This window comes from Tachysurus vachellii, chromosome 5, assembly GCF_030014155.1.
Source record: "Tachysurus vachellii isolate PV-2020 chromosome 5, HZAU_Pvac_v1, whole genome shotgun sequence".
NCBI classification, from domain to species: domain Eukaryota; kingdom Metazoa; phylum Chordata; class Actinopteri; order Siluriformes; family Bagridae; genus Tachysurus; species Tachysurus vachellii.
In genome coordinates this window covers 14,646,651-14,661,764 of record NC_083464.1, presented here as the reverse complement: position 1 = coordinate 14,661,764, position 15,114 = coordinate 14,646,651, and positions in this window count along the sequence as shown.

The following is a 15,114-nucleotide window of genomic DNA, read 5'->3' as shown; positions in this document are numbered from 1 at the left end:
AAGCAGGCCAGAAACAACTGGGACTGACACAAGCATCTACATATTGAGTACTGTATTTGAGTGTTTGCTAATGTTAGCAAGACTTGAAAAACATTCTTGTTTGCTGGACCATACCGAACCTTTAGAATGCTCATAGTACTTAAAAGACTGTTACAAATAAGCTGATAAATTTAGTATCACTGGGATTCACTTGGATTAAATAATAATAATACATAATGAATAAGAAATTACACCCCAACTTAATAAATATACAAATTCTGACCCTATCAGAAAGAGACATGTATTGTGGTTTACAAACACTCTCCTCTGTAGGAAAGTAGTGAGCAGAGAGAAAAGAACATATTACATCAACAATTACAAGGAAAGAAGTATTTGTTTATATTAAATTTGACATTTCAGACTTGTATTTTTTGTGTTGCATAAAGTTTGTGTTGCAAATGCTGAAATCACCTGGGCCAAGACTTATTCAGAAACCATCTGAATGGCAGTGATGCTGATTCACTGTTTGTTTTTTGTGACTCAAGGTTCCTCAAAACAGACAATGGATGTAATCAAATCTTTTCTGTTTATCACTACTGAGTTGGCAGTACTGAGTTGGCACTGTTAGTGCTGTGTGTTCAGGGTTCTTGTTCTGATGTGTTATGGTGAACAGGTGAAATGCTAATTGATGGTACATGATTGCCTCCTGCTGTGCTGGAGTGGAATTTGAGCACTGCCTTGAAATGGGCTGCATGTAATTGGGCTCCATATAGCATATAATGTAGCATGCTAGAAATAATGAAATAGTTTCACACTACATTTTATTTAATTGCAATTTTATTACAGTTTGAAGATTTCTGAAACCTTGATTAACAAGATGGCAGATATTTTTTTTAAAAATCTACCTTTTTTGGGGTGCCCATGTTAAGCATCAAATTTATTTGTGAGGTTAAAGGCTCATATGAAAGTAGACAATCAGGGTTTTAATATAGTTTTGTTGTAGCAGTAGTATACAATGTTTTACTATTAAAATGCTTGTGCTGTCAATTTTCAAGACAAGTCAAGTTTATTTGTCGAGTCAAGTCAAGAAGCTTTTATTGTCATTTCAAACATATACAGCTGTTGCAGTACACAGTGAAATGAGACAACGTTTCTCCAGGACCATGGTGCTACAGAAACAAAGACAGAGCTAAGGACTTAGTAAATTAGTCCTAGTCACATAAACTGCATCTGTGCAACCTGGTGCAAACAGTGCAGGACAAAAGACAAAAAGACAAAGACAGTTCAGGACAAAAGACAATAAGACAGAAAGACAGTGCAGGACAAAGACAAAAGACAGGAAGAAAGTGCAGGACAAAAGACAGTGCAAACAAAAAATACAAGACATCACAAAAAAGACAATACACGAAAGACAATAAACAAAAACAGTGCCGACCATGCAATTTTAGCTCCGTACCAGTGTTATTTTGGAGATGTGTGAATTTCTTGCCTAGCAGGGAGATCTCACCCCTCCCCTTTCCCATTGCCCTGCTCACCAGCAGCCAAACATAGGAGAGTCTTGTAGTGATAAAACATTTATACTGCTTAAAAATAAAAAAATGTTAAAGTTTTGATAAGTCCATTTCCATTCTGCCAGTTTGAATAGAACTACAGTGTACCGCTAGAAAGGGTTAATCCAAAACGTCCTTCTTTGAATATTATTTAAACTAACCACAGCAAAATGTGGACACATTATATATTTATATAAAAGTTAAGCAATGCTTCTATGCACATTTGTAAATAATGCTCAATTCCCCATGTGTCTTATGCCAATTATTAATGATTCTTTGAAATTGACACTTTATGGATTTTTCAGCATGATTTGTTGTCCGTTTAAGGTTTCTGAAACATCTCAGTGGTCTGTATTTTGACTCAGCCTCACTACTGAATTCACGTTCGTCCTTTGGAATAGTTTTGTTGAGTGGAACTGATTGTGCAAGATACTTTAAATCATGTATCCTCAATTATATTCACAAATAGTCAGTGTGTCTGCCAAATATAAGATAAAAATATCAGAAGTTTAAAGACCAAGAACAACTAATAACACTGACCCATTGTGGATAAGATTGGGGACCCCTGTTTTAAAAGTTAACCCACTAAACCCCCAGCTTATCAGAGAATTCTTCATGCTGAAGCACAGTCTGCTGTTGATTAATTTCCCAAATGAAAAATGGTTTAAAAATTCCAGGGGATTAATCAGATGATTACTAAAAATCTTATTTTGATCAGTTTTCCCAAATTGCTGCCCTTATTCCATTTTTGGTAACACGTACTAACTTTTCACTCACTCTTATACACATGCATATACTCTCTCTCTCTCTCTCTCTCTCTCTCTCTCTCTCTCACACACACACACACACACACACACACACCCCACACACACATTTAGCAATCATTTATCCACAAAAGTCACTATTGTGTAACATTGATGACATGAAAAATTATATGCATATGAAGTAAATAGTCTGAAACCATATTTGCAGACCACAGTCAATTTTGCTGTTCTCAATTCACAGTCAAAAGAGAAGCTGTTTTTTATGGATTGCAGCTAAAACATTCATCTATGATGAGTAGCTTGAAACTTACTGAGCTACTGTATGTGTGTATGTGTCTCTCTCTCTATATATATCCATGTATGTGAAATTGGGAGCATAGAAGCCTTTATTATCACAATGTATACATACCTGTAACAGAAAATTGGAATTCTTTTCTTTGCATATCCTAACTGAGGAGGTTGGGGTTGGAGGGCAGGGGCAGCTGTGATGCAGCACCCCTGGAGCATGGAGAGTTAATAGCGTTGCTCAATTGCCCAACAGTGGGAGCTTGGCAGTGCCGAGGCTTGAACCATGACCTTCTGATCAACAACCTAGAACCTTAAACACTTGAGCCACCACTACCCACTCGGTGTGTTTGTGTGTGTGTGTGTGTGTGTGTGTGTGTGTGTTTGTGTTTGTGTGTGTGTGTGTGTGTATATATGTATGTGTGTGTGTGTATGTATGTATGTATGTATGAGTGTGTATATATATGTATGTTGGGCTTAAATCACTTTTGTGATATAGAAAAGGTTTGCTTTCTTTCATGTCTTCTTCTCTCCCCCTTCTCAGTGGTCGTGTGTGTAATAAACATTAAACAGTAGTGTGAATCTTATAATACTACGGTCGCAATTTGTGTCATCCAAATATTCAGGATAGACCTATATACTTACATGGTTATGTATGGGTCAGGGCTACTATTTACAGGTAATGTAAGAAACGACCTGCTAGTCTAAAGTGTAGTTTCATTGCTTTTGGGCCATTTCTACCTATTACACACTTAATAATTATTACAGTAATAATAACCACCAAATTAAAAATATAAACAACAAGATTAAAAGAGAATTACAATCAAATTATATAAAAATGGCTAGTTTATTATAGAATATATATATAAAAAACATATAAAGCAATCAAAAACACATCAAGCTAAAATATCATATCAAAACAGCAAGCTAACCATAGCCTATATACATATTGTAGAATATCAAAAATATTATTTAAACAACTAACACTGATTCTTTTTGGGTAAGATTGGGACCACCATTTTAAAAGTTAACCCTCTAAACCCCCAGCTTATCAGAGAATTCTTCATGCTGAAGCATTAGTCAGTAAGTGCAGTGACTTAAACTAACAGTAAGTTGATATTTCTTATTGATGACAGATTCTTTCACACAAAGCAATCACACACACACACACACACACACACACACACACACACACACACACAAACGCACATACACACAAAAGCTAACCATAGCTAACATTCATATTCTACAATATCAAAAACATTACATTTCATGTTAATTTCATGTTGCAAATAACAGAAATTTCTTATCTTCAACTAAACTGTTAGCAATGCAAAGGTTAATTATTACAACAGACAAACAAAAGCAAAAAGCCTGGTACATTATATGAGGAAATAATGTCTTTGTATGGAAAAAAAATTACAATTCTACTCCACAGGAGCTAAAGCCCAATCATGCAGGACAATGTCCAGAACACTAGTGGCCTGCACAATAATCTGACCTCAACCCTTTCTCAATTCCCTTCCTCATGCAACATCAGTGCTCATCGAGCGTGTAGCTCGATGAACAAATCCCACAGTCATGTTTCAAAACTGAGTAAGCCTTATATGAAAAGTGGGGGTTAATATAATAGCCAGAGGGACTACATCTGTAATTGTACGTTCAGCAACCACATGGGTGAGATGATCAGGTGTCCACAAACGTTTGTGACTGTGATGGTCATTCTTTAGTGCAATAAATTAAAAAAAACAGAGGTGAAAATTCTTCAGGTGACATCATCATATAAAATTTAAACTGTTTTTCACAAATACTGTGCCACAGGTAGAATCATCAAGATTTCATTCTCTCTTATATTGACGTTTACTGCACCACTCTCATGGGATTGGCTGATTTACATTTATGGCATTTAGCAGACACCCTTATCCAGAGTGACTTTCAATTTATACAACTGAGGGCTAAGGGCCTTGCTCAGGGCCCATAGTGGCAGCTTGGTGGACCTAGGATTCAAACTCATGACATTCTGATCAGTAGTTCAACACCTTAACCCCTAGCCTACCGCATCCCCAATGATTTGATAATTGCATGGATGGGTAGGTGTTCCTATTAAAATGACCAGTAAATGTGTATACCAGATATTCTTTTCCAGTATTCAGCTCTTTACATAATGGGTCACGGTAAAGAGAACAAAATTTTGAGGGGGCCTATTTCATTAAATAAATCTCAGAATCTTGAATGAAATGGAAACTTCATATTGCAGTCTGTGGAGAATTTATGTAAAAACCCAAAAACCATTAAGGGGCTAACAATAGCTGAAAGTCATAGTGTTGAAAACACATTCGTTGCCTATGCATTTGACCAGTTATTTGTATGCAGTCAGGACTTTGTCCACTTGAGAGCACTGCAGCATGTAAGATGCTTTGTTACAGCATTCAATCTATCAGTCTAAGGCACATAGTTCTGTTCATGAAATATATATTTTTCTTACATTCATGTATGAGTCGCTATTAAATGGTGACCGAAATGGAACAAAATGGGTCTTTGTATAAATATTTTACAAAACACAAGAATAGTTGTACAAATTTTGTAATTATTTAAAAATACTGATACTACACACAATTTTTTATTACAGTATTATTACATTATTCCAATATTATTCCAAGCTTTTTTCTTCTTCTTAATTTTACTTAGAAGTTAATTTAAAACAAACACAGTTGGAATCACTCTGAAAAAAAAAAAAAAAAAAACACATTTCATGTTTTCCTTCAATGAAAAAGAATATGTTAATTCTTTCAGTACATCTGAAAATCTCATGTGGATAGATAATAACGATATAAAACATAAAAAATGCTGAATATATATCATCAATATATAAAGCACAATAGCATGTAAAATCCAGAATTATTAGTGCACTACAGGAGAATGAGCAAAATATTACCATTACTATCTTAGCAATATTAACATTACTCTAACAAAATTCTATACAGTATTTAAATAATAAAAATGAAAATAAATAAATAAATAAATAAAATCATTTTGAAAAAGTATGAAAATGATTGATACCTATGAAGAAAATAATATGTAAAATACAGTACTATGTTTTAAAATCCTCTCAGTCTTTAAGTGAAATAAATGACAAACTTTAAATTGTTCTGGTTAAAAAAAAAATTACTGAATAAAAAAAGGAACAGAAGAAAATAAAAATGATTCTACAATATATGAACACCTGAAACTCACCATCACAAAACGTGAGAATGATTAAATAGACACTTTCATTTCTAGCAGCATTAACCTTTGGCCTGGGAGTAATTTGGAAACATTCATTCTACAATACAGTTGTTTGTAATAGTGCATTTACCTCAATCACACGCAATCACATTAACATCTGTTGGTTAATTTTGAAGAGGTAAGTACACATATTCCTTAACAGTTTCCTCTTTACTTGAAGCTTTAATTGAACTGTAAATGACAATATTGTTTTTTTTTTAAATATTGATTTATTTTGCACACAGCTTGGTGGACAAAAGCAGAGACCATCTGAAACTGTTCGGTGATCTTGCAGCCTCACACTGTTTTGACCTCAAGGACAGAGTGAGAGACAGAAAGAAAGAGACAGGAATGGTTATGGTGAGAGCAAAGCCAAGCCACAGATATGACTTCCAAACCTTCACCATCAAACTTAAGCCCTAATGGAGATGTTGGTAGATTTAGACTGAGAACTATGTGTTTATTTGTGGAAACACAGAATTCTCTTAGTTCACATTTCAGGCTGAAGGTCACAAATATGTTTACATCATTCAAGTTTGAGGTGTTTTTATCTAGAAGAAGATAGTAGAGATTGTTCTGTAACATTCATACAGAATAAGAAAGACAAAATGACTGCTTAGCAACATACCACTATAACATCTCTAGCAAATGATATATGGAGATAAAATACTAACATTTTACACTTTATTCTCTGTATCTACAGTACACATACTTTGTATTTACAAAGATGTAAGTCTGGCTAAAGCAATATATAAAGCAGGTGGAGTATAGGGCTAGAGATTTATACCCATTCTTCATGTTCTAGCTCTTAGCAGTTTTCAACTACTGCACTATCTGCAGATGTGTTTAACAGAAGAAACGGTGATAAGTTAAATATCACACCACCCAACCCTTTTTTCCCCACTTTCTCTTCTGTCTGCCTGAAATACGTGACTCAACACACTCATGACTTTTTTGTTTATTAAAGTAGCCACAGGTGTCACTGTGGTGAAAAACGGGAACTGAACATCTAGACTATAGGAAGGTGTCAAAGAGCTGCCTGGAAATTTGTTCTAAAAAAAAAACTGGATGTTTTTGGACAGGTAGAGCTGTAAGCTTAGCATTTACATTTACATCTACAAAAGTGCTTTTAAATCTCTATCACTGAATACATTAACTCTGGTTCACTAGGTTATAGACTTAAGATACAATGAGACTAAAACACTGTTCAAAGTTTCAGAATTTTTTAATTTTTTAAAAATAAATACACACATACAACAAACGGGGTGAAAGTGCTAGTTCAAACATTTAATGAAGAAGTAGGTTTTCAAGCGTCGTTTGAAGATAGCCAGTGACTCAGCTGTCCGGACTCCTAGGGGAAGTTCATTCCACCACCTCGGTGCCAGAACAGAAAAGAGTCTTGTTGTATACTTACCTCTTACCCTGAGAGATGGTGGGACCAGTTGAGCAGTGCTGGGTGCTCTGAAGGTGCGAGGTGCAGTGCGAGGAGTGATAAGAGCTTTGAGGTAAGGGAGAGCTGGTCCATTTTTGGCTGTGTTGTCAAGCATCAGTGTTTTGAATCTGATGCATGCAGTTACCAAAAGCCAGTGGAGGGATTGCAGCAGCGGGATGGTATGCGAGAACTAAGGCAGGTTTAAAATGAGAGATGAATTGTGTTCATAGATAGACCTGCCAGCAGTGAGTACAGTAGTCCAGTCTTGAGATGACAAGAGACTGAACAAGTACCTGAGCAGCCTGTGTGGACAAAAATGGCTGAATCCTTCTAGAGGTTGCGTGGAGCAGATGTCACTCCCTTTCATGTTACCTGATATGAGCGACCTTCCAGGTAGGAAGCAAACCATTCCCATGCTGATCCGCAAACTCCAGGACTCCTGAGGCTGGACGAGAGAGTCTTGTGGTTAACCGTATCAAATGCTGCTAAAAGGTTGAGGAGGATAAGGACAGCTTGGCTGATCAAGCAGCATGTAGTTTTTCAGAGACATCCAAAAGGGCTGTCTCTGTCGAATGTGCTGCTTTAAAGCCAGACTGGTTGGGATCCTAGAGGTTGTTCTGTGAGGGATAGTTAGTTAGAGAGATAGACAGACAGTTGATTATAGACAATGTGTTCAAGAATTTTTGAAAGAAAAGAGAGGTGATACCGGTATGTAGTTACTGATGTCTGATGGATCAAGAGCAGGTTTCTTCAGGATGGGAATAACCCTTGCTCTCTTTAAGGTAGTTGGTATTTGATCATATGATAGGGATCCATTGATGATTGTGGGGATGAAGGGCAGCAGGTCTTGTGAGATGGTCTGGAGCATAGTGGAAGGGAGTGGACCCAATGGGCAGGTGGTAGGATTGCAAGACAGGATGAGTCGTAGAATCTCTTCTGTTGCTACGGTTGAGAAATGCGACAACAAACGGGTAGGGGAATCCTGACTGAGATGTACAGTCGAATGCCAAAGTTTAGGAACCCCTGACAATTTCCATGATTTTCATTTATAAATATTTGGGTGTTTGGATCAGCAATTTCATTTTGATCTATCAAATAGCTAAAGGACACAGTAATATTTCAGTAGTGAAATGAGGTTTATTGGATTAAAGGAAAATGTTCAATATGCATCAAAACTAAATTAGACAGGTGCATAAATTTGGGCACCCCACCAGAAAAATCACCAATATTTAGTAGGGCCTCCTTTAGCAGAAATAACAGCCTCTAGATGCTTCCTATAGCCTGTAATGACTGTCTGGATTCTGGATGAATATATTTTGGACCATTCCTCCTTACAAAACATCTTCAGTTCAGTTAGGTTTGATAGTTACCGAGCATGGACAGCCTGCTTCAAATCACCCCATACTGTAGATGTTCAATGATATTCAGGTCTGGGGACTGGGATGGCCATTCCAGAACATTGTACTTGTTCCTCTGCATAAATGCCCGAGTAGATTTTGAGCAGTGGTTTTAGTCATTGTCTTGTTGAAATATCCAGCCAGTAACTTTGTGACTGATTCCTCAACATTATTCTCAAGGATCTGCTGATATTGAGTGTAATCCATGCGACCCTCAACTTTAACCAGATTCCCAGTAGCGGCACTTTCCACACAGCCCCACAGCATGATGGAACCTCCACCAAATTTTCCCGTTTAGCAAGTGTTTTTCTTGGAATGCTGTGTTCTTTTGCCACCATGCATAACATCCCTTGTTATGACCAAATATCTCAATCTTTGTTTCATCACTCCACAGCACCTTGTTCAAAAATGAAGCTGGCTTGTCCAAATGTGCATTTGCACACCTCAAGCGACTCCGTTTGTGGCGTGTGTGCAGAAAAGGCTTCTTTCACATCACACTCCCGTACAGCTTCACCTTGTGCAAAGTGCACTGAATTGTTGAACGATGCACAGTGACAACAGCTGCAGCAAGGCGATGTTCTAGGTCTTTGGAGGTGGTCTGTGGGCTGTTTTTAACCGTTCTCACCATCCTTCGCCTTTGCCTCTCCAATATTTTACATGGCCTGCCACTTCTGGCCTTAACAAGAACTGTGCCTGTGGTTTTCCATTTCCTCACTATGTTCCTCACAGTGCACACTGACAGCTTATATCTCTGTGATAACTTTTTGTAGCCTTCCCCTAAACCATAATGTTGAACAATCTTTGTTTTCAGGTCATTTGAGAGTTGTTTTGAGGCCTCCATGTTGCCACTCTTCAGATGAGTGTTAAAGAGAACAACAACTTGCAATTGGCCACTTTAAATACCTTTTCTCATGATTGGATGCACCTATGAAGTTACAGGTATTCAAATCAACAAAATGGCAAGGGTGCCCAAATTTATGCACCTGTCTAATTTCGTTTTGATGCATATTGCACATTTTCTGTTAATCCAATAATCCTCATTTCACTACTGAAATATTGCTGTGTTCTTCAGTTATTTGATAGATCAAAATGAAATTGCTGATCCAAACACCCAAATATTGATATTAATAAATAATTGAATATCCAAACACCCAAACATCCAAATGAAAATCTTAGAAATTTTCAGGGGTTCCTAAACTTTTGCATACGACTTTAGGTGCAGTCGGGCAGAAGTGAAGGTCCTGCAGCTTTTCTTGCAGAGCTTAGCAGAGGCTAGGCAGAGACTCAGAGCTGCCAGACAGCCACTGTTGAGCACAGTGCCATATCATTGTCTTTATCTGTTGCCTTTAGCTATTTAACTACATGCTGGTATCACACTTTGTTTGCAAGTCAATTTGGAAAGTGTTTATATTTGCAAATAAATAAACATAAAAGTTTGCTGTTTCAAATTCTACTGTTGAGGTATTGAAACAAAAACTAGCAAAATGAATATTTTTGTTAAATTTCCTATAAAAGTGGAAGCCACTTGAGTTCTTACCCTCCAACTTTGTCTTTATTGGCCTTATTTTGTGCACAGCGACATTGTCATGCTAGAACGATGGCCACTGTAAATGTTACAACTTACAAAGGCAGCCCAACTTTACGGTAACAGTTTTGAAAAAACAGCATATGGGTGTGATGTTCAAGTGTCCACAAACTTTTAACCATATTGTGTATATACACAAGATTAAGCTTGCAACTGGAACTACTGTCAGAGGAATGATCTTATAAAAAACAATGAGTCTAGTTCTACTTAATGTACTATACAAAGCGCTATAGTAAAAAAAAAAGAGTTACAGTATTAAGTAATATGTAAAAGTAAAAGTACTGTTAAAACTGACACTCTAGGTTGGTTGGTTCACTGTAACATAAACTGTAACATACTGTATCTTGTATCAGTTATGCCTAGTAGTAGAAAAGTAAAACAAACACAACTGAACCATTCTGTTGAACTTATTTACCTCAGTGAGGCTGATAAGGTGATTTTTCCCTAAGGAGGTTTTTTAGAGCCTGACTGTGTGGTGCATGTGGAAACAATCTGGGGTGTATGATCACAAGCCCTCTCCACTGCTTTATTGACCTGCTTCCTGTTGCTCCAGAAGAGTCTAGCATCTGTCTGGCCCTCAAACATTATTTAGAGGTTTCAGTTTATTAGGCAAATAATCACTTTGTGGCACGTGCTAAAACTGCGATCCAGTAATGACAAGGATGTGGTCCCATTAGTTGGAAACACAACACAACACAACACACACACACACACATACACACACACACACACACACACACACACACACACACACACACACACACACACACACACATACACACACAGTATTGCTGTTAGTTTTCCATTGCTCTGTGTTAAATGGAATTGTAAATCAATAATTTTAACCTATATAACTTAAATAAACATTTTCTAGCTTCCCAAATAAAACTTTCCAGTGGAAATGACTGAACCAAATTACTAATCATCTCAGTTGGGTTTCAGTCCTTTCCAGTGACAGACAGATTCCTGTTTCACTTTGGACGTGACAAAGCTCAGAATCTATCAATCAAACTTGAGGTGAAAGTACAGTAGGACGTCATGGTTTCTTATGCTATGCTTTTCTCACAAAATAGGTTTGGATAAAAGCATAAAATAAGATATACACAAGTATTTAAAAACATGAGCTAATGTCTTATAATGGCAGTTACTCCAATAATTTGTTTACACATAAATGTATTGCAGACAAAGTTTCAGATTCAAAATGACTTGATATAAAATTCAGTTCAAATGAATGAACAATATACTAATCTATGAACTCATACTAGTTTATGTTTGCCTTCATGACTCATATCCTCTGAATTGAAAGTTGTAACTCTTTAATGGATTGTATTTTTCTGTATAATAGCTGCTAATCCTTTTTGACTGAAAAAATAATTTCCTGGACTGCCATTTTGGCATTTTTTTGTAAGCAAGCCTCCTCCAGATGAATTGTGCAATGACTCTGTTTTTAACAATACAAAACACCAGAGTGCCAGGGACTGCATTTGGGAAGCACATTGAATCAGTGTGTTGGCCGACTGAACGTTGCACTATGTGTTATGTGGTCACATAATGAATTTCTCTAATCTAATGTACATGTGAAAACCATCAACGTCGCAAGAATGTAATCACATAATGGAAGGAATGTAATATACCACACAAACGCACCAGACACCACCAAAATATTTTTGGTCAAATATATACACAAGAGAATAAGTTTCTAGGTTTGAGAAGCACATATGTCCACGCATTCGAAAGTTATGTCTGAGCTGACAGAAAGACAAACAGAGAGATCATGTGTTTCATCAGAAGAGAGCTATACAGCTGCTTAGGGGACACCCTGATACAACCACTGCTCACTTTCTACAAGAATGATATGTCACCTGTGGACTAATTGGTGCCACACGCGCTAACAACTCCCCCCACACACCTGCTTTTGAGTCTCACTACGGTGTGTTGCGTTTGTTATAGACTTTTTGCAACATTTTTAAACCCCATTCCCGTGAACATCACCTTCCTCTTTCTCATCAGCTCAGATGTTTTTTTCCCCATATGGCCCTAGGGCAGTGAGTGTTTGAACTGACCCCCAGTAGAGGTGCAATGGAGTAGCTCCAGATGCTGCTACAGTTTTGACTCCCCCGGCTTGAAATGCTCTCCCACAAGCTCCTGCCTCTTCCACCAGAAGGCTTATCCCCTCCCCCTCTACCAGCTCCTTCTCTATTACCTTTTTTGGTGAAAATGCAGAAAGAGAGAAAGGAAGGAAGACATCTACGAATGCAGATGAGAGAGTGAGCAGGGTAAATCTACTTGTGTGTGTGTGTGAGTGTGAGCTTCTAGTTCTCATGAAATTGAGTAAACAGCAAAGTCAGCAAAAACTCACACACATAAATCAGTCTATGACTGAAAAGAAAAACCTCCACATTTGTGATAGAAATCTGATTGAAGTGATGAAAGGGAGGTTCCAGATTTATGCAGTACTTTAAAGTGTGCATTTTTTTAAACAAAGTTTCAGGTTTATATGGATTGTAAATGCCCATTGCAGTGATCCTGGGGTTTCTTACCACATAGTTTAGCACCAACCCTAAACGATCACACCCGATCCTGGTAATTACACTCTTCAGGAGCATCTGAATATTAGGTACAGATGTACAAATTCAGGCTTGGGATTTTATTTCTGTTGTAGTTTTATAATTTCCTCATAAAATAAAGAATCTCTCTGGACCCATATTGCCAAAAACCTAACACTTAAGCACCAAGAAATGAGTTTTACCCATTTAATGAGCATTAAAAGAAATAATTTGTTAGTTTTATAAATAAAAAAACATTGAGTAAGTTATTTTAAAGACAAAAAAGTCATAAATAGGCAACAGATCAAGCAAACTAGGTGAGGAAAATCAGCAGGGCCAAAAACCAGAGTACAGCACATTTCGTACTACCAGTTTATTAAATCACTAGTTATTTGTTTGCTGCAATAGTTTGGAATGAGCTGAGGTTTGAGGTGTGCATTTGTACTTGGTCCTCTCCTTCTCTCCCTGTATACTCACTTACCATGATATTCAATGATACTTGCTGATGATACTCAACTTATCTTCTCTTTCCCACCCTCAGATACCACAGCTTCTGTTCGGTTCTCAGCATGTCTGGCAGACATATCATTGTGGATGATGGCTCATCAGTTGAAGCTCAATCCTAGCAAAACTAAACTGCTAATCATCCCAGGTGATTCATCCCCAGGTCATGATCTTGCAATATCCCTGCATAACAATCTGATCTCCCTTTCAGTCACGGCTCACAACCTTGGGGTAACTATGGACACTCAAATGTTCTTTTCCTCACATGTTGCTAAATTGTGCTAATGCTAATGCGACACGCTCATGTCGGTTCCTTCTCTACAACATTAGAAAGATTTGGCCATTTTTGTCCACACAGGCTGCTCAGGTGCTCTCTTGTCATCTTAAGATTGGACTACTGTAACTCACTGCTGGCAGGTGTACCTATGAACGCAATTTGTCCTCTGCAACTGATCCAAAATGCAGCTGCACGAATTGTTTTTAACCTGCCTAAGTTCTCGCATACCACCACTCTGCTACGATCCCTACACCATCTACCGGTAGCTGCACACAATAGAATCATAACACTGATGCTCGCCTACAAAGCCAAAAATGGACCATCTCCTTCTTACCTCAAAGCTCTTTACCTCAGCCTTAGAGCTAACAGCACTGCTTTACTGGTCCCACCATCTCTTAGGGTACGAGGTAAATATACAAGAAGACTCTTTTCTGTTCTGGCACCCAGGTGGTGGAATGAACTTCCCCTAGGGGTCCAATGATGACGGTTGAAGAACTACTTCTTGAACTAGCACTTTCTCCCCTGTTTTTTGTGTGTATTTAAAAAAAAAAATAAAATAAACTTTGAACAATGTTTTAGGCTCATGGTATCTTAGGTCTGTAACCTAAGGAACCAGAATTTATGTATTCAATGATAGAGACTTAAAAGCACTTTTGTACATCGCTCTGGATAAGGGCATCTGCCAAATGCTGTAAATGTAAACAGGTGTGTAATTTCTCCAGGGAGCAACAGGAGGATAACAGGCAATGATACAGAAAAGGTCATAAGCCTTGTAGCATTTTCTGTTGAATGATCGAAATTGGAATTCCAGTAGTTATAGCAGAACTTTCAGATTGCATTTTACTGTAGCTCAAAAAAGTCCCACAAGCAAATACTCTGAATTTAAACTTGAAAAAAGGTACAGTACTTTTCCTTGTCACTGGGGTTTACCTTTTGCACATTTAGTATGTATTTTTCACATGATAAATAAATGCAGTGTAGCTTTAAAACTAGTTGTTTACTTTCACAACTCTGAAAATATTTTCCACATGAACGATGCACCTCATGAGCCTGGGACATGTCAGGTTTACGGAAAACAAGTCTTAAATATATTTTAATGTGCATTACATTCATTCCAGGTGAAATAAAATATATTCTAGAGATGTAATCAAATATAAATACATTATATTATAAAACAGACAGTATGTTCTAAAACGATACATAAACTGATAAGGAGAATTATTCATGCATTTAATTGACAAAGGTTTGCAGGATATTTGGTTGAGACTAGAGGTGCACACTGGGAGTAGGAATTATGTGGGATGCAAGAAAACAATTACATAAGAAGATTTTTAATTTTAACATACATTATACGGTGTTATCAGATATAAAACATAGAAATGAAGGAACGGTCAAATTTGAAGCCGCTGGGATAAAGAAATAGAACATTTGTTAAGGTGAATGTGAATGATGTATTTACTGCATTCGTTCATTCATTCATCCTTAGTAACTTCCTCGGCAGGGAAGCAGAATTTATAATTAGGCTACACTT